The sequence below is a fragment of the Toxotes jaculatrix genome, chromosome 5, assembly GCF_017976425.1.
Source record: "Toxotes jaculatrix isolate fToxJac2 chromosome 5, fToxJac2.pri, whole genome shotgun sequence".
NCBI lineage: Eukaryota > Metazoa > Chordata > Actinopteri > Toxotidae > Toxotes > Toxotes jaculatrix.
The window spans coordinates 30412537-30437615 of NC_054398.1; the positions used below are offsets into that span (position 1 = coordinate 30412537).

The following is a 25079-nucleotide window of genomic DNA, read 5'->3' on the forward strand; positions in this document are numbered from 1 at the left end:
GGCAAATTCACCAAACGCCACCGAACTTTGGCGAGCCACAGAGGCCACGCCCTTTAACTTAGAGAAAAGTCTCTTATAACTTTTGATCATCATGGTCTTGAGGTGAGGTCCACCAGATATGAAGTTGATCGGGTGAAATCCCTAGCACGAGTTCATCCGCATACCAATGGTGGAAAGCACTCAAATTTGGCCGCCAAAAACAAAATGGCTGACTTCCTGCTGGGTTGAGGTCATGGTGTCAAGAGACTTTTTTGTGCGTTCCGAAGTGTTCTTTATGTGTACCGATTTTCATCTTTGTATTCCAAAAAAACCCATATGGAGAGGGGTATTTTAAATCTTCAAGGGGGCGCCGTTGAGCCATTTTGCCCCGCCCAATTACAAAAACCCCATCAGAGTCTAGGACCAGTCCCCAAGAACGTGTGTATGAATTTTTAGGATCATAGGAGGTGGTTAAGGTCATTACAAATCCAAACGTAATTTCACGGCGAGGGATCGTCAGTTGCCGCGCCGCCATACAGATGCCATTGCACCCAGCTTCACGGCCTTTATAATGTAGCTTCACCAAGTAGTTGGGAAGGTTGTAGAGCAGAAACCAAGCCGATGGTGTCAACTATTAAGGAGCAGTACACTTCAGAGTAAAAATAGGTCATTTCCTGTTACCAGCAGGGGACGCCACGAGTAAGGCGGGAGTTTGACATATGGAGGCGTTCAGGGCAGAGCCCTGATCATGCTCATAAAGTTTGAAGATGTTTGGATAAAGTATGTGGACGTGAGAGCCAGTCAAAATGTCATGGCAAATTCACCAAACGCCACCAAACTTTGGCGGGCCACAGAGGCCACGCCCTTTAACTTAGAGAAAACTCTGTGATAACTTTTGATCATCATGGTCTTGAGGTGAGGTCCACCAAATATGAAGTGGATCGGGTGAAATCCCTAGCACGAGTTCGTCCGCATACCAATGGTGTAATTCGCCAAAATCGCCAACTTCCGACCACAATGGCGGACTTCCTGTTGGGTTGAGGTCATGGTGTCAAGAGACTTTTTGGTGTGTCTCGGTATGATCAACATGTGTACCAATTTTCATGCACCTATGACAAACTAAGCCCAATGGGAGGGGGGTTTTGAAAATTTCAAGGGGGCGCTGCAGAGCCATTTTGCCCCCCCCATTTACAACGACCACAAAATATCAAATTTTTCACCAGACCTGATGAGTGTGCAAAATTTCAGGCGTTTTAGAGCATGGGAAGGGGTTGAAAAATGCAGTTGTTTGGGAGGAATAATAATAATAATAATAATAATAATAATAATAATAATAATTAAAGCTGCAAGCAGCGATGACGGGCCCTCGCACCCCTTGCGACCCGCCGGAGTCGCAGCCGGCGCAGCCAAGTACCAGAGTCCCCCTATGTCCTCTCCTCTTCTCCCCAGTACACGTCATAGTACAAACAGGTTATTTCCTGTTACCAGCAGGGGGCGCCACGAGTAAGGCGGGAGTTTGACACATGGAGCTGTTCAGGGCAGAGCCCTCATCATGCTCATAAAGTTTGAAGATGTTTGGATAAAGTATGTGGACGTGAGAGCCATTCAAAATGTCATGGCAAATTCACCAAACGCCACCGAACTTTGGCGAGCCACAGAGGCCACACCCTTTAACTTAGAGAAAACCCTTTAATAACTTTTGATCATCATGGTCTTGAGGTGAGGTCCACCAGATATGAAGTTGATCGGGTGAAATCCCTAGCACGAGTTCATCCGCATACCAATGGTGGAAAGCACTGAAATTTGGCCGGCAAAAACAAAATGGCCGACTTCCTGCTGGGTTGAGGTCATGGTGTCAAGAGACTTTTTTGTGCGTCCCGAAGTGTTCTTTATGTGTACTGATTTTCATCTTTGTATTCCAAAAAAACCCATATGGAGAGGGGTATTTTAAATCTTCAAGGGGGCGCCGTTGAGACATTTTGCCCCGCCCAATTACAAAAACCCCATCAGAGTCTAGGACCAGCCCCCAAGAACGTGTGTATGAATTTTTATGATCATAGGAGGTGGTTAAGGTCATTACAAATCCAAACGTAATTTCACGGCGAGGGATCGTCAGTTGCCGCGCCGCCACACAGATGCCATTGCACCCAGCTTCACGGCCTTTACAAGGTAGCTTCACCAAGTAGTTGGGAAGGTTGTAGAGCAGAAACGAAGCCGATGGTGTCAACTATTAAGGAGGAGTACACTTGAGAGTAAAAATAGGTCATTTCCTGTTACCAGCAGGGGATGCCACGAGTAAGGCAGGAGTTTGACATATGGAGGCGTTCAGGGCAGAGCCCTGATCATGCTCATAAAGTTTGAAGATGTTTGGATAAAGTATGTGGACGTGAGAGCCATTCAAAATGTCATGGCAAATTCACCAAACGCCACCAAACTTTGGCGGGCCACAGAGGCCACGCCCTTTAACTTAGAGAAAACTCTGTGATAACTTTTGATCATCATGGTCTTGAGGTGAGGTCCACCAAATATGAAGTGGATCGGGTGAAATCCCTAGCACGAGTTCGTCCGCATACCAATGGTGTAATTCGCCAAAATCGCCAACTTCCGACCACAATGGCGGACTTCCTGTTGGGTTGAGGTCATGGTGTCAATAGACTTTTTGGTGTGTCTCGGTATGATCAACATGTGTACCAATTTTCATGCACCTATGACAAACTAAGCCCAATGGGAGGGGGGTTTTGAAAATTTCAAGGGGGCGCTGCGGAGCCATTTTGCCCCCCCCATTTACAACGACCACAAAATATCAAATTTTTCACCAGACCTGATGAGTGTGCAAAATTTCAGGCGTTTTAGAGCATGGGAAGGGGTTGAAAAATGCAGTTGTTTGGGAGGAATAATAATAATAATAATAATAATAATTAAAGCTGCAAGCAGCGATGACGGGCCCTCGCACCCCTTGCGACCCGCGGGAGTCGCAGCCAGCGCAGCCAAGTACCAGAGTCATCCTATGTCCTCTCCTCTTCTCCCCAGTACACGTCATAGTACAAACAGGTTATTTCCTGTTACCAGCAGGGGGCGCCACGAGTAAGGCGGGAGTTTGACATATGGAGCCGTTCAGGGCAGAGCCCTCATCATGCTCATAAAGTTTGAAGATGTTTGGATAAAGTATGTGGACGTGAGAGCCATTCAAAATGTCATGGCAAATTCACCAAACGCCACCGAACTTTGGCGAGCCACAGAGGCCACACCCTTTAACTTAGAGAAAAGTCTGTTATAACTTTTGATCATCATGGTCTTGAGGTGAGGTCCACCAGATATGAAGTTGATCGGGTGAAATCCCTAGCACGAGTTCATCCGCATACCAATGGTGGAAAGCACTCAAATTTGGCCGCCAAAAACAAAATGGCTGACTTCCTGCTGGGTTGAGGTCATGGTGTCAAGAGACTTTTTTGTGCGTTCCGAAGTGTTCTTTATGTGTACCGATTTTCATCTTTGTATTCCAAAAAAACCCATATGGAGAGGGGTATTTTAAATCTTCAAGGGGGCGCCGTTGAGCCATTTTGCCCCGCCCAATTACAAAAACCCCATCAGAGTCTAGGACCAGCCCCCAAGAACGTGTGTATGAATTTTTAGGATCATAGGAGGTGGTTAAGGTCATTACAAATCCAAACGTAATTTCACGGCGAGGGATCGTCAGTTGCCGCGCCGCCAAACAGATGCCATTGCACCCAGCTTCACGGCCTTTATAATGTAGCTTCACCAAGTAGTTGGGAAGGTTGTAGAGCAGAAACCAAGCCGATGGTGTCAACTATTAAGGAGCAGTACACTTCAGAGTAAAAATAGGTCATTTCCTGTTACCAGCAGGGGACGCCACGAGTAAGGCGGGAGTTTGACATACGGAGGCGTTCAGGGCAGAGCCCTGATCATGCTCATAAAGTTTGAAGATGTTTGGATAAAGTATGTGGACGTGAGAGCCATTCAAAATGTCATGGCAAATTCACCAAACGCCACCAAACTTTGGCGAGCCACAGAGGCCACGCCCTTTAACTTAGAGAAAACTCTGTTATAACTTTTGATCATCATGGTCTTGAGGTGAGGTCCACCAGATATGAAGTTGATCGGGTGAAATCCCTAGCACGAGTTCATCCGCATACCAATGGTGGAAAGCACTCAAATTTGGCAGCCAAAAACAAAATGGCCGACTTCCTGCTAGGTTGAGGTCATGGTGTCAAGAGACTTTTTTGTGCGTCTGGAAGTGTTCTTTATGTGTACCGATTTTCATCTTCGTAATCCAAAAAAACCCATATGGAGAGGGGTATTTGAATTCTTCAAGGGGGCGCCGTTGAGCCATTTTGCCCCTCCCAATTACAAAAACGCCATCAGAGTGTAGGATCAGCCCCCAAGAACGTGTGTATGAATTTTCATGATCATAGGAGGTGGTTAAGGTCATTACAAATCCAAACGTAATTTCACGGCGAGGGATCATCAGTTGCCGCGCCGCCACACAGATGCCATTGCACCGAGCTTCACGGCCTTTATAATGTAGCTTCACCAAGTAGTTGGGAAGGTTGTAGAGCAGAAACGAAGCTGATGGTGTCAACTATTAATGAGCAGTACACTTCAGAGTAAAAATAGGTCATTTCCTGTTACCAGCAGGGGACGCCACGAGTAAGGCAGGAGTTTGACATATGGAGGCGTTCAGGGCCGAGCCCTGATCATGCTCATAAAGTTTGAAGATGTTTGGATAAAGTATGTGGACGTGAGAGCCATTCAAAATGTCATGGAAAATTCACCAAACGCCACCAAACTTTGGCGGGCCACAGAGGCCACGCCCTTTAACTTAGAGAAAACTCTGTGATAACTTTTGATCATCATGGTCTTGAGGTGAGGTCCACCAAATATGAAGTGGATCGGGTGAAATCCCTAGCACGAGTTCGTCCGCATACCAATGGTGTAATTCGCCAAAATCGCCAACTTCCGACCACAATGGCGGACTTCCTGTTGGGTTGAGGTCATGGTGTCAAGAGACTTTTTGGTGTGTCTCGGTATAATCGACATGTGTACCAATTTTCATGCACCTATGACAAACTAAGCCCAATGGGAGGGGGGTTTTGAAAATTTCAAGGGGGCGCTGCAGAGCCATTTTGCCCCCCCCATTTACAACGACCACAAAATATCAAATTTTTCACCAGACCTGATGAGTGTGCAAAATTTCAGGCGTTTTAGAGCATGGGAAGGGGTTGAAAAATGCAGTTGTTTGGGAGGACAAATAATAATAATAATAATAAACATTAGAATTACAATAGGGCCTTCGCACCACTCGGTGCTCGGGCCCTAATAATAATAATAATAATAATAAACATTACAAAAACAATAGGGCCTTCGCACCACTCGGTGCTCGGGCCCTAATAATAATAATAATAATAATAAACATTACAAAAACAATAGGGCCTTCGCACCACTCGGTGCTCGGGCCCTAATAATAATAATAATAATAATAATAATAATAATAAACATTACAAAAACAATAGGGCCTTCGCACCACTCGGTGCTCGGGCCCTAATAATAAACATTACAAAAACAATAGGGCCTTCGCACCACTCGGTGCTCGGGCCCTAATAATTAAAGCTGCAAGCAGCGATGACGGGCCCTCGCACCCCTTGCGACCCGCGGGAGTCGCAGCCGGCACAGCCATGACTACCAGAGTCCTCCTATGTCCTCTCCTCTTCTCCCCAGTACACTTCATAGTACAAACAGGTTATTTCCTGTTACCAGCAGGGGGCGCCACGAGTAAGGCGGGGTTTTGACATATGGAGGCGTTCAGGGCAGAGCCCTCATCATGCTCATAAAGTTTGAAGATGTTTGGATAAAGTATGTGGACGTGAGAGCCATTCAAAATGTCATGGCAAATTCACCGAACTTTGGCGAGCCACAGAGGCCACGCCCTTTAACTTAGAGAAAATTCTGTTATAACTTTTGATCATCATGGTCTTGAGGTGAGGTCCACCAGATATGAAGTTGATCGGGTGAAATCCCTAGCACGAGTTCATCCGCATACCAATGGTGGAAAGCACTCAAATTTGGCAGCCAAAAACAAAATGGCCGACTTCCTGCTAGGTTGAGGTCATGGTGTCAAGAGACTTTTTTGTGCGTCCCGAAGTGTTCTTTATGTGTACTGATTTTCATCTTTGTATTCCAAAAAAACCCATATGGAGAGGGGTATTTTAAATGTTCAAGGGGGCGCCGTTGAGCCATTTTGCCCCGCCCAATTACAAAAACCCCATCAGAGTCTAGGACCAGCCCCCAAGAACGTGTGTATGAATTTTTAGGATCATAGGAGGTGGTTAAGGTCATTACAAATCCAAACGTAATTTCACGGCGAGGGATCGTCAGTTGCCGCGCCGCCACACAGATGCCATTGCACCCAGCTTCACGGCCTTTATAAGGTAGCTTCACCAAGTAGTTGGGAAGGTTGTAGAGCAGAAACGGAGCCGATGGTGTCAACTATTAAGGAGCAGTACACTTCAGAGTAAAAATAGGTCATTTCCTGTTACCAGCAGGGGACGCCACGAGTAAGGCGGGAGTTTGACATATGGAGGCGTTCAGGGCAGAGCCCTGATCATGCTCATAAAGTTTGAAGATGTTTGGATAAAGTATGTGGACGTGAGAGCCATTCAAAATGTCATGGCAAATTCACCAAACGCCACCAAACTTTGGCGGGCCACAGAGGCCACGCCCTTTAACTTAGAGAAAACTCTGTTATAACTTTTGATCATCATGGTCTTGAGGTGAGGTCCACCAAATATGAAGTGGATCAGGTGAAATGCCTAGCACGAGTTCGTCCGCATACCAATGGTGTAATTCGCCAAAATGGCCAACTTCCGACCACAATGGCGGACTTCCTGTTGGGTTGAGGTCATGGTGTCAAGAGACTTTTTGGTGTGTCTCGGTATGATCAACATGTGTACCAATTTTCATGCACCTATGACAAACTAAGCCCAATGGGAGGGGGGTTTTGAAAATTTCAAGGGGGCGCTGCAGAGCCATTTTGCCCCCCCCATTTACAACAACCACAAAATATCAAATTTTTCACCAGACCTGATGAGTGTGCAAAATTTCAGGCGTTTTAGAGCATGGGAAGGGGTTGAAAAATGCAGTTGTTTAGGAGGACAAATAATAATAATAATAATAATAATAATAATAATAAACATTAGAATTACAATAGGGCCTTCGCACCACTCGGTGCTCGGGCCCTAATAATAAACATTAGAATTACAATAGGGCCTTCGCACCACTCGGTGCTCGGGCCCTAATAAACATTAGAATTACAATAGGGCCTTCGCACCACTCGGTGCTCGGGCCCTAATAATAATAATAATAATAATAATAAACATTACAAAAACAATAGGGCCTTCGCACCACTCGGTGCTCGGGCCCTAATAATAATAATAATAAACATTAGAAAAACAATAGGGCCTTCGCACCACTCGGTGCTCGGGCCCTAATAATAATAATAATAATAATAATAATAATAATAAACACTACAAAAACAATAGGGCCTTCGCACCACTCGGTGCTCGGGCCCTAATAATAATAATAATAATAAACATTAGAAAAACAATAGGGCCTTCGCACCACTCGGTGCTCGGGCCCTAATAATAATAATAAACATTAGAAAAACAATAGGGCCTTCGCACCACTCGGTGCTCGGGCCCTAATAATAAACATTAGAATTACAATAGGGCCTTCGCACCACTCGGTGCTCGGGCCCTAATAAATTATCATTTCAAGTGCTGTGGCCTTATAGTTTGTAAGGAACTTACCTTCAGGTACGATCTCTCACTGTGTGTCGCGGTCGCGGTCACAGGGGGTCGAGTTGTCGGGTCGGACTCGGGGACTTGTGCTGGGATGTACCTGCGTGTAGCTGCCGCTTAGCTTGTTAGCCTAGCTGATTACCTGATTAGCCTTAGGCTAGCTCGGTTGCTCCGAGCTAATTGGGTGGGTTCTCGGCCGGCTGACCCCGGCTGACCCGTAGAGTAACCGCCTCTCCGCCAAATATGGAAAGTACACTCCCATTAAAATCCAAGATGGCGCAGTTCAAATGCCCATGGTTTGGTCACAAAAACGACTCCCCGAAACCAATGGGTGACGTCACGGGTGCTACGTCCATGTCTTATACAGTCTATGGTTCATCAGCAGCGTTCACACTGGGATTTCTTCCTCCGCTCGGCTTCATCTGCAGCGCTTTCTCTTCTGGAAATGAACCGCTGGACACGGAGCTTCGTCGGGAAGAGCGCGGAGCTTTTGCAGCTGATTAAAGGACACCATGCTTTACTTCTGGATACACACCGTGTGGATCCCCGCCGTCGCTTTCCTCTTTTCATTTCATGTCCTGGCGTTTTCCACTAGGAAACACCGGAGCTGAGAGGGAAATTCCAGCTACCGTGGATGTTTATTGTGCGTGTGTCCGTCTGATGCTGACTCGAGTTGTGAAGGTATGTGAAGTGACGTCCCTTCCTGAAAACACCTGACATGACAGAGAGGTCTGCGCTCCTCACGGCGAAGCCTCTGACTTTCTGCTGCTTCCTGTTACAGCAGAGCTCTGTTTGCTCTAAATGAAGTTAGTGATGAGTAGTGATGTGTCGGTCGCGAATGAAACGGCTCTTAGAGTCGGCTTTTTGAAGTGAAGGACGGGAGCCGGCTCCTGATTGGGAGCCGTGTGTTTGAGTGACACCAGGAAAAGAAGCAAAATCTGGAACATTTCAATTGTATTGATAAGGCAGAGTGTAGCGTCTGCAAGAAAAGAATTTCATATAGAACCGGCTCCACAGACAACCTGCTGTTTCACTTTAAATTTGTTTAAAAGAAAAAAGCTGTTTAATATTTATTATTTAACTTAGCCATCTGCGTTATTGCCTGCTCCTGCTCCTGTCTGACCTTTAGAGAAATGTAGCTGTAAATATGATCATTGGTTTGGATCAGACAGACATGTAGTTTTGTCTTTATGATCTTATAAGGGATGGACAAACATCAAGTTTTGACCATGTCCACCCACTAAGAACAGAGGGGGACACGCCCCTTTGTTCACAGAGGACGGCCATTGAACTCAGTTTCCCAGGAACACCCAGGTACTGTTGGTCAGTGAACAGGCTCCAGGAGGTTCTTTGCTTAGAGCTGGTTCAGGGTATGGAGGTGTACCGGTTAAAGAACAGTACAGAATTTGTGTGTGTGTGGTTTGTAACTACAATACAGAAGGAACTGTCATTGTAACAAACACAATACAAAACTATGTAAATAAAAACATACATAAGGGCTGTAAATACTAACTGAATATATTAGGATCCATACGCAGGTTAACACGTGAACACCGCTAACTTAAACAGCCGCACAGGTAAAGGAACATTAACTTCTGTATTACACTGCACACCCGCGGCAAGGTGCGTTCAGGGTCAGTCTGCAACTTACAGCTCTGGTGAGTTAAATGAGAAACTTGGAAAAGTAAATTAACATCAGTATATAACAAACTGAATCTAGACTAAATGATGTGACAGTGAGGTGGGCTTTCTAACAGTCACTGTGTAAGTTGGTGTTTTGTATTGAGTTGGTTCAGTGCCAAACCTCTAAGCTGATGTCAGGATCACAGTGGATCTAAGTTCAGTCCTATAACTTCATGTATTTCTGATTTCTGGTTTCTTCAAAATACCAGAAAACCAATGTCTGTCTGTCTGTCTGTGCTCCTGAATGTATAAGACCCTGTGTCCTGGAAATGATGTTCGTATGTCTGTTTCCTGTTTACACTGTTTCAGTTCTGCTGTTCTAGAAAGTTCCTCACCACTTCCTTTCTCATATTTCCTGTGGAAAGATTCAGAGCCTCTGAGACTTAATATGACCTTAATGCAAAATGATCAACCCTGTGTAACAAAGAATTACCCAGAAGCCCCTGCACACATACCATGGTTTCTGAATGAGAGTAAATGTGTTTAATAATAAACCAAAAGCAGCACAGGAGCACAGCATAAATGGTTATGAGACATGAGTGAATCATCAGAGCATTACACTTTGAATACATGAAAGGTTAAAGGTCACAGGGGTCAGTAGGGACATGGTGCATTGAAGCTGGTCTTCATTCATTCACACTGTAACTGATTATTGATTGATCAGCTCTGAAGCTTCACTGTGAATCATTTCTCAGGTGAACAGGAAGCAGATATGAGCATGATGCTAAATGATCAACTGACACTTTACTGACATGAGATTTCATTTTGACACAGTTATTATGAGAGGAGAGAAGGTCATTTTAACCACTAGACAATTTCCCTTTGGGAAATCGCGAGAGTGGTGCATTGCACCGCTAGTATTCATACCAATGCATTCCTGTATAAGTCTATCTGAGTGTGTGTCTGTGTCTATGCACAGGACAGCATCGACAGCATTACGTGTCAATGTGTGTGTGTGTTTATGTATCTATGTCACACAATAGTGTGTGTATGTGTGCCTCTGTCCTGTGTGTGTCTGTGTGCCTCTGTAAATATTGACTGGGTGTGTGTGTGTGTCTTTCTATGTCAGTCTGTCTGTCTGTGTGTGTCTGTGTTTGTGTGTGCCTGGGTGGGTCTTTGTCAATACTGGGTTGTGCTTCGCACACACTCATTGAAAACCCTGAATTTTTTCAAAATCACTCATGATCAGTTGGGGCTCACAGTTCAAAAATTACACAACTTATGAAAAAGTTGAATACACCCCGAATACACAAGACTTGTGTCTACATTTTACAGTTTGAATGGTGTCTCTAGGTGAAAGTATGCCAGAGCAGTAGATGTTTGAAAAAGGGGGAGAATTTGCGACTTTTTTGAAAATTTCCCAGCCATTCTCTATGGGAAAAATTTTCTCAGTTTTTCGCGAATTACTTCGCGAAACGTGAATATTCTGTAGAACAAAATACAAGCATAGCGAGTTAGATCGAGCCGCACGTTTTGATGTATCATTTGTTAGTGTGCGCTCAACGGTGTGAGACGAGTTACGAACCGAAAATCGACACGGAAGATGAAGAAGAAAAACGGGGAGAACAGTAGTGGTGCATTGCTTTGCATTGCACACTAGGTACCTCTATAGCTTTGCTATAGAGGTGCCTAGTGTGCATGCATAGCAATGCACCACTAATGAACCATAAGCTCTGACATCTCACCTGACAGACGCTGCTCACAGTGGCATCATGTCTTTAACAGCTTTACCCACTGATGTTTACCAAACATGTACCTCAGCCCTGCCATGATTCCTTTATCCTCTCGACTTTTTATCTCCTTCAGTTTCTGGACCTTCTCTGTGTCTCCTCTCTCCTTCATCTCCTTGATCAGGAAGTCCAAGTGGACGTGAGTGGACAGTGAATTCACATTGAGGGCGATCTTCTCCAGACTGAGCACATGTTGGTAGGACTCTTCAAGGCACTGATCTTTATTTGCTGTCAGAGTTTTTATTTCCTCTTCTAGATTTTCCAACAGGCTCAACTTCTCTGACTTGTTCTTCTCATACTTCTTTTTTATTTCTTCCTCAGTCTTCTTAACTTTCCTTGTCTTGATGACATAGATCCACTTTTCTTTCACATGATCTGAAACAGGACACCCCCCAGTACAAACAGTACAGCGGCCTCTTCTTATCACCTCACAGGATCCAGGACTCCAGGCCACTGTGCATCCAGGATAGTGACAGTTCTCTTCACAGATGTTACAGGTAACAGCTCCTTGATAAAAAAAACTCCACCACATCCCACCTCTGATTTCTTCTTTATCTTTGTAAACCTCATCAACTTCTACAGTGAAGTCTTTGTTCGTCATCTCTTCTTCATGTGTCTTCAGAGCTTCTTTAGTCTGTTGGATCTCTGTCTGTTTCAGTTCGATCAGTCGGATTCTCTCCGGCAGGTTTTGGATGCAGGCTGTCAGTCTGACACGTTCATTCAAAACCTGCACAGTTTTGTCCAGTGTTTGAGGTTTAGATGTTTCCAGGAAGGAGGTAAACCCCTCCATTCCTCTCATTGATATTTTATCAGCATATTCCAAAGCCTCTCTCTCCTCTGATCGTTCTTTACTCTGGCAGTTATTAAACCGGAAGTAAACAGGCTGATTCTTCTCGTCTGTGGCACATTTAATTTTTGCTTCTTCAAGAGCTTTAAGAACATTTTCAGGTTTGGTTCCATCTGAGTGAGTGATGAGAGCTACGATGTTGTTCTTCACATTTTTTCCAAACAGAGACATCACTGAATCAAAGATGTACATCAGTCGATCACTCAGTCGATTCTCTGACGCCTTCATCACCAAACCCACTGCATGAATTTCATGAACTCCGTCCTCTGAGCGGAACAAGTCAAATAATCTTTGACTGATTAAAACATCCTGTTCGATCCCCTAAGTGTCTCCATATCCAGTAGGGCAGAGTTTGACCTTCAAAACCAAAGATCTGGTACACGATCACATCTGGCGTCTGACTTTGTGTCTGACTTTTCTTCTTCTCCTCTACGATCTTAAACCAGATGTCGTCCTCAAACTTCACTCCCATGGCGTAGTTGATCAGAGAGTTGATCAGAGCAGATTTTCCTGCTCCTGTTTCACCCACTAATAAAACTGTTTTATTTCCTAATCAGGAACAAGTTATCTAAGACACCTGTGATCTTTTGTGTCTCTCTTTGCCTCCTGCTCTGTCCTTGCTGTGGCTGTCCAGGTGCTGCATTGCTTGCGAGGGGTTTTGATACTAGTTTTTAACATCCTGTGGTGAGTTGGCCTGTGACTGTTCTTTCTTTAATACCTTTTAAATAAGCAGTGTGAACTCTGTTAATGGTGTTTCTCCCCCTTCTTTTTAGGCTCACCGGCACTATTGTTGATTTTGCCCTTAGTTTGCCCCTTAGTTGCCCCCTAGTTCGCCCCTTAGTTCACCTGTTTTGCCCTTGCTCTTTTTAGACATAGTTTGCCTTTGTTGGACCTTAGTTTAACCTTTGTGTACTTGTTTAGATTTAGCTTTTACATGTCGTTTTGGCTGGTAGATTTAGTTTGACCTTTTGTTTTTGACTTTTGCCTTGAGTTTAGGTTACCGCTTTTCTTTTCACCATGTTTTCATTTAATAGTTTAGTTCTTGTTGTGATTCTAAGGATTCACACTGTGCCTAATGAGTGACCAGGATTTATTTATCATTTATTTCTCTGTATGCACATGTAAATATTAAACGAGGAAGGTTTTTACATGAGAGGAGACATGTTGAAGGTATGAAATAAAATTAGAATTGTTTTGAATGTAAACATTTGGGATTTTACTATGAGAGTCTTTCCTGGTGTTAATAATCCATATCTTTTTTTTAATTGTCTTTAAATAAAATTTACTGGCTAAATTTGCGGTTTTTAATTTGCTTTTTTTTTTTTTTAAATGATAGCATATTTTCCGTGGGAAACTTTATTTCATGGTTTGCGTGTGTCCGGTTTAGTCCCCGCCTCCGCAACACTCTAATTGGTTGGGCGCGTCTTTGTCCAAACATGCCCTATAAATACTCTTCACTTTCGATTGCTGGCGTGGTTGTCTCTCACTCGCTGGATTCGCAGCAAGTGAGAGACAAACATTGATCAAGGCTTTTTGCTGAGATTTTCACTGAAGGATTCCTTTGGATTTTTTTTTTACACACATACACTCACATATCACATTACACTCCACACACACACACACCATTTTACACACATTTTTTCATGGTTTCGTTGCAGACGTGAACTTTGCTCATGGTGAGTACTAAGCTCTGTGGTCGGAGCTCGCTTGTGTTATCGTCATTTTTATAAATGTTAAGTAGTGTTTGTGAAACTGCGGTCAAGCCAGCCGTCTCTCCTTTTTGCGAAGTCAAGCCAGCCGCTCCAACATTTCAAGTGCTCCCGTGTTACAGACTTTACGGAAAAGAGACGGATGTGGTTGAGAAAGTCAGCGTTAGGATGCTACAGCGTGGACCAACTTCCGGTTTTCAAAATAAAATGTGGGTTATTGAAAGGCAATAAAGACACGTGTGAGAGTGATTCTGTACTGTTTTTGAATGACCTAGAGGCTATAGAAAAAAATTGATAATATATATCAAAAATTGATGATCAGGACTGTTAAAATGGAATTTAAAAAGGTGTATCTCAACCAGCCAGTGTAGTACTATGATCAAACAATGATTTGGAGTCATTTGGTTACATGACCTGGAAGCTATTGAGCTAAAATGCTAATATTTACATTAAAAAATTAATATAAAATCTCAGGAATGTTAAAATGGAAGAAAAAAAGGTGTATCTCAACCAGCCAGTGTAGTACTATAATCAAACAATGATTTGGAGTCATTAGGTCACATGACCTGGAAGCTATTGAGCTAAAATGCTAATATTTACATTAAAAAAATAATATAAAATGCCAGGAAAGTAAAAATTGAATAAAAAAAGGTGTATCTCAACCAGCCAGTGTAGTACTTTGATTCTGCACTGATTTGGAGTCATTTGGTCACATGACCTGGAAGCTATTGAGCTAAAATGCTAATATTTACATTAAAAAATTAATATAAAATCTCAGGAATGTTAAAATGGAAGAGAAAAAGGTGTATCTCAACCAGCCAGTGTAGTACTATGATCAAACAATGATTTGGAGTCCTTTGGTTACATGAGCTGGAAGCTATTGAGCTAAAATGCTAATATTTACATTTAAAAATTTATATAAAATCTCAGGAATGTTAAAATGGAAGAAAATAAAGGTGTATCTCAACCAGCCAGTGTAGTACTATGATCCTGCACTAATTTTGAGTCATTTGGTCACATGACCTGGAAGCTATTGAGCTAAAATGCTAATATTTACATTAAAAAATTTATATAAAATCTCAGGACTGTTAAAATGGAAGAAAAAAAAGGTGTATCTCAACCAGCCAGTGTAGTACTATGATCCTGCACTAATTTTGAGTCATTTGGTCACATGACCTGGAAGCTATTGAGCTAAAATGCTAATATTTACATTAAAACATTTATATAAAATCTCAGGAATGTTAAAATGGAAGAAAAAAAGGTGTATCTCAACCAGCCAGTGTAGTACTATAATCAAACAATGATTTGGAGTCCGTTGGTTACATGAGCTGGAAGCTATTGAGCTAAAATGCTAATATTTACATTAAAAAATTTATATAAAATCTCAGGAATGTTAAAATGGAAGAAAAAAAGGTGTATCTCAACCAGCCAGTGTAGTACTATGATCCTGCACTAATTTTGAGTCATTTGGTCACATGGCCTGGAAGCTATTGAGCTAAAATGCTAATATTTACATTAAAACATTTATATAAAATCTCAGGAATGTTAAAATGGAAGAAAAAAAAGGTGTATCTCAACCAGCCAGTGTAGTACTTTGATTCTGCACTGATTTTGAGTGATTTGGTCACATGACCTGGAAGCTATTGAGCTAAAATGCTAATATTTACGTTAAAAATTTAATATAAAATCTCAGGAATGTTAAAATGGAAGAAAAAAAGGTGTATCTCAACCAGCCAGTGTAGTACTATGATCCTGCACTGATTTGGAGTCATTAGGTCACATGACGTGATTACCCAAAATCAGTGCAGGATAATATTTAATTCTTAAAAATCAGTGTTTGATCATAGTATTGTAAGGGTTAGAGTTAGTACCCTTAGCTACAGTCATCTCTTGTATCACCAGCCGGAGGATTTCCTGTTGGTGCAGTAAAAAGCTTGGGGACACCATCTTGGGTAGATCTATTGTGTTCTTTAATCACGAAAAGAAGCCCTACAGCAACATGGGAAAAAAAACTTCGTGTGTGATGTGGCACATCACACATCTCCTTATCACTCCGCCAAATAGTCCGACATTAATAAAGACAACAATAAACAATAAACCTGAGAAATATTAAAAATTCCCCCCAAAAATCCTTACAAAATTAATCTCATCTTACAGTATCTGACTTATGATACTGTATATTCTGAATGCTGAGTCAGCATTCATACCAATAAAAAAAATGTCAAGTATCATCAATAGCCTTTGTTGTAAACCAGTAGATGGCGCTAATGCAGATGAACTTACAAAACAATCCAAGTGGGCTTGAGCAAGGTAAACATCTATCACGTCTTACGTGTTTGTTAATTTTCTTGATGGGTCGTTTAAAGAAAGGCCAAAGGCAGAAGCATCAAGACCTCAGGCAATTAGCTGGAGGTAGGGATGCTCTCGTGAAAACTTTCACCAAACATAATTTATCTGACAATGTGACCCCTGAGCAGTGGTTGGCAGTCACACTGGATGTCTTCAAAACCAGTAGGACAAAATACAGTACATGGTTGAAGGTCATCTGGACGGAGGACAGAAGAGGACTGCAGACAGAGGTGCTTAAAGGTAGGTTACCGACTCACTAGCATCTCATTAATTATTGAACCTGGCCAAAAAAAAATGTCCATGGCATGACCCGACCAAAGTCATTTGTATATATTTTCAGTCCGAACCCAGCCACAACAGTTCGAATCCTGTCCGCGTCCGGACCAGCAGTTAGACAGTTTTGAAATCAGAAGGGAAAAAAAACAGAGGAAAAATATAAAAAAATCAAAAGTTGTTGTGAAATGAACACAAAATGGCTAAAGAGGACGCTGAGGATTAGGACTATAGTCATAAGGGCTTTGGCCTTCAATACAGTGAAATGTTAAATGTTTCAACATGGTTGTTTTATCAAGGTGTTGAATGATGTGTGATATGTTATATGATATGTTCTTCTTGCTTCATTGTAAAGATCAGGTATATCCAACAGTAGAATTTAATTAATGACTTTTTGAAAATGTTTATGTGTAGGAGGAGATGTCAGTGGGAGACAAAAGCTTGAGATGTCTGACAGAACAGATAAAGACAAGGATGATGAGGAAGAGTGTCTACAGGTGAATGTAGACCAGACCAGATTGGCAAGTGAAAAAGGGAAAACGCACAGGACGACAGTGAACCATATAACATACAGTCACATGAAGCAGAATCATCCAGCCTTGTGCCTCTGGTGGAAGAGTTAATAAGAGATGCAACGCATGAAACCAATTTAGGTCCATCTATTGGGGAAGCTGAGGTGAACAGTGCCGATTATGAAAAAGGCCCAGAGTCTGACTTAGGCAGTTCTGTGTCCCTGCTGGAAGTCAGCAAAGGCAGTGACCCTCAATGCTCCTCAACGGACGACAGCGAAGAGGTAAAATTTAAACAATTTGAAAATGTCTGTATAGTAAAGAAGTAACAGAAGGTGCATTAACTTTATAGCTATTCCTTTTAAGATATACGTTATAGATTAACAGGTTTCAAATGTGGTAATCAGCTTTGTTTATTTAGAATACCATCTTACAAGCCATTATTGTTGTAGCTCTTTTTACAACAACAGACGCAGGTCGGTTCCTTCAAATACGGGCGTTTATAGCTTGGAATCATTTGTCTTTTAAGTTCTTGCCTTCCACGTCTTCACACCGTGAGAACTGTATTTGAACATATCAATATCACATAAAACATATACAAACAACTTAAAGAAGACATGAAAAAATAACTAACAACTTATAAAATACCTCGTTGGCTGCTGGTCATGAAAAGAGGTTACTAAAGTGACTTAAAGTCCGTCTTTTGCCGTCTGTTCCTCCCCGGCCAGGGCATCTGTATACCAGCTAGGTGTGCTACGTTTTTGCATTGCTGCTGTCCCTCATCGGAACAAAATTTATGTTCCGCCAGGGGAACAAACATATAACGTACAACAACCATTTATATTTACATATCAAATGTTCATATATTACAGTCTTTAGACCTGTTTTAACCTTTCATGAATTAACAATTAATTACACAAATAATGAACTTATGAAATATATTCAGTGCATTTATGTAAGAGCACTTACAATTTTGGATTCACATGTTACAAAATTATTACAGATTTTTAAAAAATATTTGAAAATAATTATCCTTTCTTTTTATTTTGTTGTTTGTAGTGTGCAGTTGAACAATGGATTGGACAATCACAAAAATTTGCTTCTGTTATGTGTTTTTTGTAAACAAGCTTTATTTTTGAAAACAATTTAAATTGACTGCTGCAAATGTTTTTATTGTATGAGTGCTTTATGAAACGATTTGTTAATTTTTTTTCTTGTTTGCAGAATACCAGCAGTGCCTCCACTACATCATCAAAAAAGAATGCTGAAAGACACCACATCTTCACTCATAAGTTGCCTGATGAGCCATGTTTTTTTTTATTTCACGCACTGATTGGACTAAACTCAGATGAAAACAAAAATAAAAAGACAATTCAAAACTTTACACTGGACTAATATTATTGCAAAAGGGATAAGAAGTGTGCACCCTTTCTGCTCTTTTGCATTCAAGTGACACAGTGTAAAAACAATAGGATCCAAGAAAACATTCCCTGTGTTTACCTGCTCTGGAACATGCCTTTTCAAGGAGTGTGGTGTCCAGGTGGACATCAAAGTGGAGTGTGAATCCTCTCTCCAGGCTCAGATCTTTTTCAAGGGGGAAATGGTGCGGCACAATTCGGACTCGCTCAAGAGAAGGCCAATTAGAGCAGATGACAGAGAGAAAATTGCAGAGAAACTAAGCTCAAACCTTCCAAGGCGCCTCCATCTAAAGAGCTTAATGAAGTTGGAGGAGGATGTTTTTACATCTGGATGCAGGGATGAGGTGCCAACCCCAGGAATTTTAAAAACCATCAGCTGTTCTGAAAGGAAAAAAAGAGGCTGCACAGCAATGAGATGATCAGCATGCAACTGATGTCCAAACAAGAAAAAAACACAGAGGACAAGTTGATACAAAAAATTATTCTTCAGCCAAAAGGAATGATGCTCTGGTCCAAGAAGACAATCCATCTCTTCCATCAACGGTCAAAAAGTGACATAGCATATTTGGATGCAACAGGCAGTGTAGTGAAGGCCAACGGAGAGAGTTCAGCATTTTACATTTATGAACTTGTAGTAAGACATCCCCTGAAAGGCTGCTCCCCAGTGCCTGTAGCTACATTTGTGACTGCAGAACATACAACAGCATCAGTATCATAGTTTTTAGGGTCCTTCATGACAGACTGTGTGAAATTTCATGGGACAAAAATTCGAAAAAGACCTGTGATGTACACATGTGATGGCTCAGCAGTTTTAATGCAGTCCAGTGCACAGAGCTCCTTACACAGTACTATTACATCGTGACAGGAAAGAATAATGTAGCTGATCTTCCAATCCTACATCGGTGCTTGAGTCACGTTACGAAAAATGGTAAGGACCTCTGCAAAAATCAGTTAGTGATGCCTTATAATTAAAATAAAATCATATTAAGTATTAAAATCTTTCCCACAGTGCTGGAAAACACTATCTCCTCTGTTTGCATGTGCTCGGGGTGATGACTCAGGCTACTACACTCAAAGAACTTGATGAAGTTGTAGAGAGTGCTACAGTGGTGTTCTCCAGTCCAGCAAGTGATGAAAACCTTCAAGCACTTCGCACCTCAACTGCACAGCCAGTCATTAATCACACTGACATTACAGAGGAAGACTATGTGGTAAGTTATCCGGTTGGAAATTTAAAATGAAAAAAATTAAATTAATTTAGTTTTTCTGTGTTGAATTGTGGATCATTTAGGTCTTTCATAGCTGTTGAATGGACTATTGATTGTTTGGGTTAGGGTGAAATATTGATGCATTGACATTGCAAACCATGCAGTCAATGTATACACAATTGCATGGAGCACAGAAATATGATGTTCTAAGGAATGACTGGTGCCGTCTCCAAATACCACAGTACATGAACAAATGACACGTGTTACATGAATATAATTGTGTCTCTCACAGGTTGAATCAAGCCCAACACCATTTGATGAGCATTTTAAGGAAGTCATCCAGCAGGCACCACTGGACATACAGGGAGAGCCAAATGGGTACTACTGTTCCACCTTTATCCCAAAGCTTCTAAAGTAGTTTCTGCCGCTATCAGTTCTGTGGTCAGGACTTTTACTTGGTAAGTCAGGTGCCTCCCTTATATGTATGCATACATTTTAAAATTGTTTTTCAAATTATTAATATCAATATAATATTGCAGGAGACCTTGGATGGCATGGGACAGGTCCTGTTTATGAGATGCTCTCAAAAAAAACCAACAGAGCTCCCCAGAACACAGGTAAATGCAAGGGTTAATATGTATTATTAAATGGCTCTATTAAATGCTGTACTCTGATCAATCACTGGTCAAACACTATATTCTAAGGTCTGTTATTTCTGTACAACAGATCGTTGCTATGTATAACAGCTAGGGATGCCGCTCTGATTGACCAGGCTCCTGCTAATGGATAGATCCATGCTACTGCTTCAGAAAAAGAAGAGGAGAGACCCTTCATTCATGACTAATGACTGAAAGGAGAATTTCCTGTCCTCCAATTCAAGCAACAGTAGCAGATCGCTCTCTTAAAGCTGTGTATGGTAATGACAACGGCTTCTAATTATAAAAAAGTATTCACAGTTTTGTCACATGGGGCAACGGCATGAGAAAAACACAGACTTTACTTTCAACGACAAGAAAGAAGTCCCATTCCCCCTCATTTCTCATTTCCATGCCACTGATAGTGAAATGAGAAATCATTTCACTATCAGTGGCAACAAACAAATAAAAGTTTCTGTCGACTCGCTGCTCAAAAAGATCTCAAAAAGATCCGTTCTTCAACAGAAGAGGCTAACCAGATTGGATGACTTGGTGCACACCGACAAGGTAATGCATGAAGCTCTTCTAAGAGAGTACCAGGACTGTCTAAAAATCAATATATTTTAGGGATCAAAATATGATCAGATAATGTACTTGATTTAAAGCTGTATGTATTCAGTTTTGATGGTCTTCAATGTAGAAAGTGGGGGAAAAAACATTGATAAAGTAGCTGATGTATAATTTCTTAATTTTTCCATTTCTTATCAGAATTTCTAAATGTTGGTTTCAGAGGATAGAAGCTGTTTTGTTGATGTAGAAATTTAATTATATTTAAAAATACACCTCATAAATGACTTATAAACAAGTATTAAATATTGTTAATCAATAATACACTGTCTTTGTTACTATATGAAAGCACATAACATTACAGCTTTTTCATATTGAATAATACTTCCTATTACAGACCACAGCAATTCATAAGACTTAACCAAACAACTGCAGATTAAAGTAAAAAAAAGTTTATAAAAAACATGTCAAAAAATGGCAATCAATCAGTGCTTCACAAAATGTACTAGTCTTGTCACGTGTCCACAATCCAAAATAGACATCCACAATTTATAACTTGCTTAAGTAATGACAATACATCTGTTTATTGTAACAAGACCCACAGGGGTACACTGTAAAACCCAATAAGTTAATTTAACTCAAAATAATAGTTGAAACTGATTGCATAGAAAATTTTAAGTATCAAAACTCAATTTTGGGAATTAAAGAAACAGTCTTTATTAAGCAGCTTTTGCTAAGTAATTTTAAGTGTCACTAACTTAATTTGACAAGTCAAAGAAACATTCTTAATTAAGTCACCTTTACTATATAGTTTGTTTTCACAGTGCAAATCAAAATCAAGTATGGATAACTTAACTCTTTGATTACATTTATCATTAAGTATTTAACCTCTCAGTAATAAATAGTTTACTGAGAGATTAACTTAAACCTTTTACATTTAAACAAGCTGTACAAACTCCTATAATTATAGTCTTTAATTGAATTTAACTTAAAACTTCATGATAGCGTATTTATTCATTTATTTTTTTTAATTGATTACAAATTATTAAGCAGCTTTAACTCAAAATTGCTAAAGGTAGGCCTACATATTTTAAAATTACAAACAGGTTAACACAGACAATTTAAACACAAGATACTCATTTTTTAAGTAACCTCAGCCTGAGGAAATAGAACTTCCCAAAGTGGATAATACAGATAAAATCCTCTGTCACAGTACACAAAACATTTTGTTGTTATAAGGCTGGCTTTATGCAAGATTAATGACCTTGCTTCTGAAGAGTGCAGACACTTTTCTGCTTGCTCCTGCCAGCTTTTCTTACTTCTTTCACTTTTTTTTTTTTCACAATTCAATTTTATGACATTCTTTTAATTGCACTCAAGATTTTAACTACTGGATACTTGATTTCAACTACTGGATACTTGGATTTTAATTTCTCAACAACCCAACAGACCAGCTACAGCTTAGTTTTGTCTATTCCTCAGCCGGGTTGAGAAATGTCTGGCGTACACAACACAACAAACTCACTCTGCCAAACCTGCTGGAAATATCTTAATGAAATCACTGAACTGTGTCCTCTCCAAAACTCACGAAAGCAGGACCTGAACAGACTGATGCCGCCTGGCATACACTCGATGCCAAGCCAAAATGACACAGAAAGAGAAAGGTGAATGCTGATCACACTGGAGTATATGCTGCATCACCAGGCATACAGCTCCGAAACAAATATCAACCACTGTCTGAGCTGAATGGAAACAAACCAGTAAACACTGCTGTAATTAACCCCTTAACATTTCAACGGCCCGTCGGCGGGCCGTCATGCTATTTCTCGGACATGTCTGTGTTTCATTCTACCTACATAACTACTACATTTAAGGTGATGCACATGCAGCACATCATTTGAAAGCTGAAAGTTTTGTCTTTTCAGTTATATAAACATTTACAAGATAAAACAACAACTTTAGGTGGAAATAAACCATCACAATATTATAATAACTGTCGTTGCTTATTTTTTAAATTTTTTTACAAGTCACCCTGCGGTTCAACAGTCCTGCCAACAAGTCCCTGCCCTCTGCTTTTGATTGACACCTCATTTGACCATCCAGGAAGCTCTATGCCCCGCCCACGGCCAGAAATAGCCAATGAGCGACCCTATCACGTGAAAGTATACCCCCTACTCTTACGCTTGTCGTTTCCGCCTATCATATCTTATGCTGAATCTGCTCTAATGGTCGTGTAGCCAATGAAATTCCAGTCACGGGGATGTGTCACATGTTGGGGTTGGGGAAGGAGGAGGGGCTACACGACCGTGCGTAAACAAATATATTGGATGTCAGCTAGTCGTGCGTACGTGCATAAAAACAGTAGTGAGACTGTTCTTATGACTCGGCTCACTAAAAAGTGCCAGCTCTTTCGGCTCCCAAGGGGCTCCGCAGATTTTTTTGTTGCGTAAATTAATTTATTAACAAAATAATGTAAATTTTTGTATAAAATGAATTAATTTTCCTGCAGTCACTCATTTCCTCACATTTCCAGCCTGTTGGCTCTTTAGGGGCTGTTCTCTCTCTCATTCTCTCAGGTCTCCCTGTGTCTGTAACCCCCGCTCCCTCTCCTCCTGCTCAGTGCGGACACGCCTCACATCAGGTAGTTGACCAATCATGTGAACAAAAAAAAAACAAACCAAACAAACAAACCAGTCCCAGGCAGGTGTCGGCTGCCATCGTTCACTTCAAAGAGCCGGCTCTAACCGGCCATTTTGGTCGCGACTGACACGTCACTAAAAACAGGTGAGACCGTCAACCTTAGAGTTGTCCAAACTGTTCCTCAAAGGGCCGTGTGGCTGCAAGTAAAATGCAGAGAGTAATTTTCCCAGGAGGAATCAATAAAGTAATTAAAACTAATGAGCACACAGTTTGACCAATCAACTATCTGAAGATCAGTTGATTAAATGAGTCAAGTCTGGTGTGCTGCTGCTTGGTTGGTATAAAAACCTGCAGCCACACGGCCCTTTGTGGATCAGTTTGCAGAGTTTACAGCAATTTGAGAGATGGCAAAATGCACAGAAAAGAAGAAATTCACTGTTGTGGAGGCGACTAAGGAATGTAGAAGAAGGGAAAGTGACTTTTCCGACGCGGACGTATCCGATGCAGAAAGTTTGGTGTCATCTGTTGACTCAGTTGCAGAAGATATGTTCCTAGAAGGAGGAGATGTTGTTCTTGACAAGTATGTGTAACATCATATACTTTATACAGTTACCATAAATACAATTTAGCCGTAAAAACATGTTGCAAACTTAGTAAATGAAAAAGTTGTCGCGTCTTGTGTTCTTGCTTTGTTTACCTGTGTGGGGTAAGCCTTAGATGGGGGGGGGCGGGTTTACATGAGACTGACGTGAGACAAACAGTGTATACAGATACAGTAGTTCTGTGAATGAATGCCTGATTTTTATTATTTGTTTATTTTACATTTTAGGCAAATTGATTCAGCTGAGTCAGCTGATTCAGACACAGAGAGCGAGGTGCCTCTTCTACTGCCCCTGCCAAGAGGTCACGGACAACTCGGGCAAGCAGTAGCTCCTCATCTGAGTATACCCCAACCCCCCTCAGTAGATCCACCAGAAAAGCAAGAGGTAGAGGCAGGGGGAAGGGGAGGGGCCCAGAAAGAGGCAGTAGTAGCAGACAAAAAGACACACAATCTGAGGAGAGGTGGTGTGGTGTTGATGAGGCTGACATAATACCACCCGAACCCACTTTTCTTCCTGCACGACAACCAGGATTACAGCTGTTGGCTACACTGAATTACACTGCTTCGGAGCTCTTCCAGCTTTTTTTCAGTGACAGCATTCTACAGACTATTGTGAATAACACAAATGAACATGGTAGAGCCAACTGTGATAAACCATCCACACCATGGACTGATATCACACTGCAGGACATGTTTTCATACTTGTCTGCTGTCATCTACATGGGGTTTGTGAAGTGTTCCTCTCTGACAGATTATTGGTGGGGAGGTAGTCTGTACTCTTTTCCATACCCACTGAGAGTGATTACTGGAAAAAAGTTTCTCACCATCTGTCATGCTCTTCATCTAAGCAGCGCTGCAGATGATGCAGCAAATGATGCACGACGTGGCACGGCTGCCTTTGATCGTATGGGGAAGATAAAGCCACTATACAATGACATTCAAGAAGCCTGCCGCAGGAACTACCACCCAGGGCAGGAGATTTCCATTGATGAAAGAATGCTTACTTCGAAAGCACGTGTATCTTTCAAACAATACATGAAAAGCAAGCCTGTGCGCTGGGGCTTCAAGCTTTTCGTTCTGGCTGACTCCTCAAATGGTTACACGTGGGACTTCTTTT

The 25079-nt window shown here is 41.5% G+C and overlaps 1 pseudogene; it reads right to left on the bottom strand.

Annotated features, from left to right (window-relative positions):
- Positions 1–9931: 9931 nt before the first annotated feature.
- Positions 9932–12927, bottom strand: LOC121182601 (annotated as a pseudogene).
- Positions 12928–25079: the final 12152 nt, after the last annotated feature.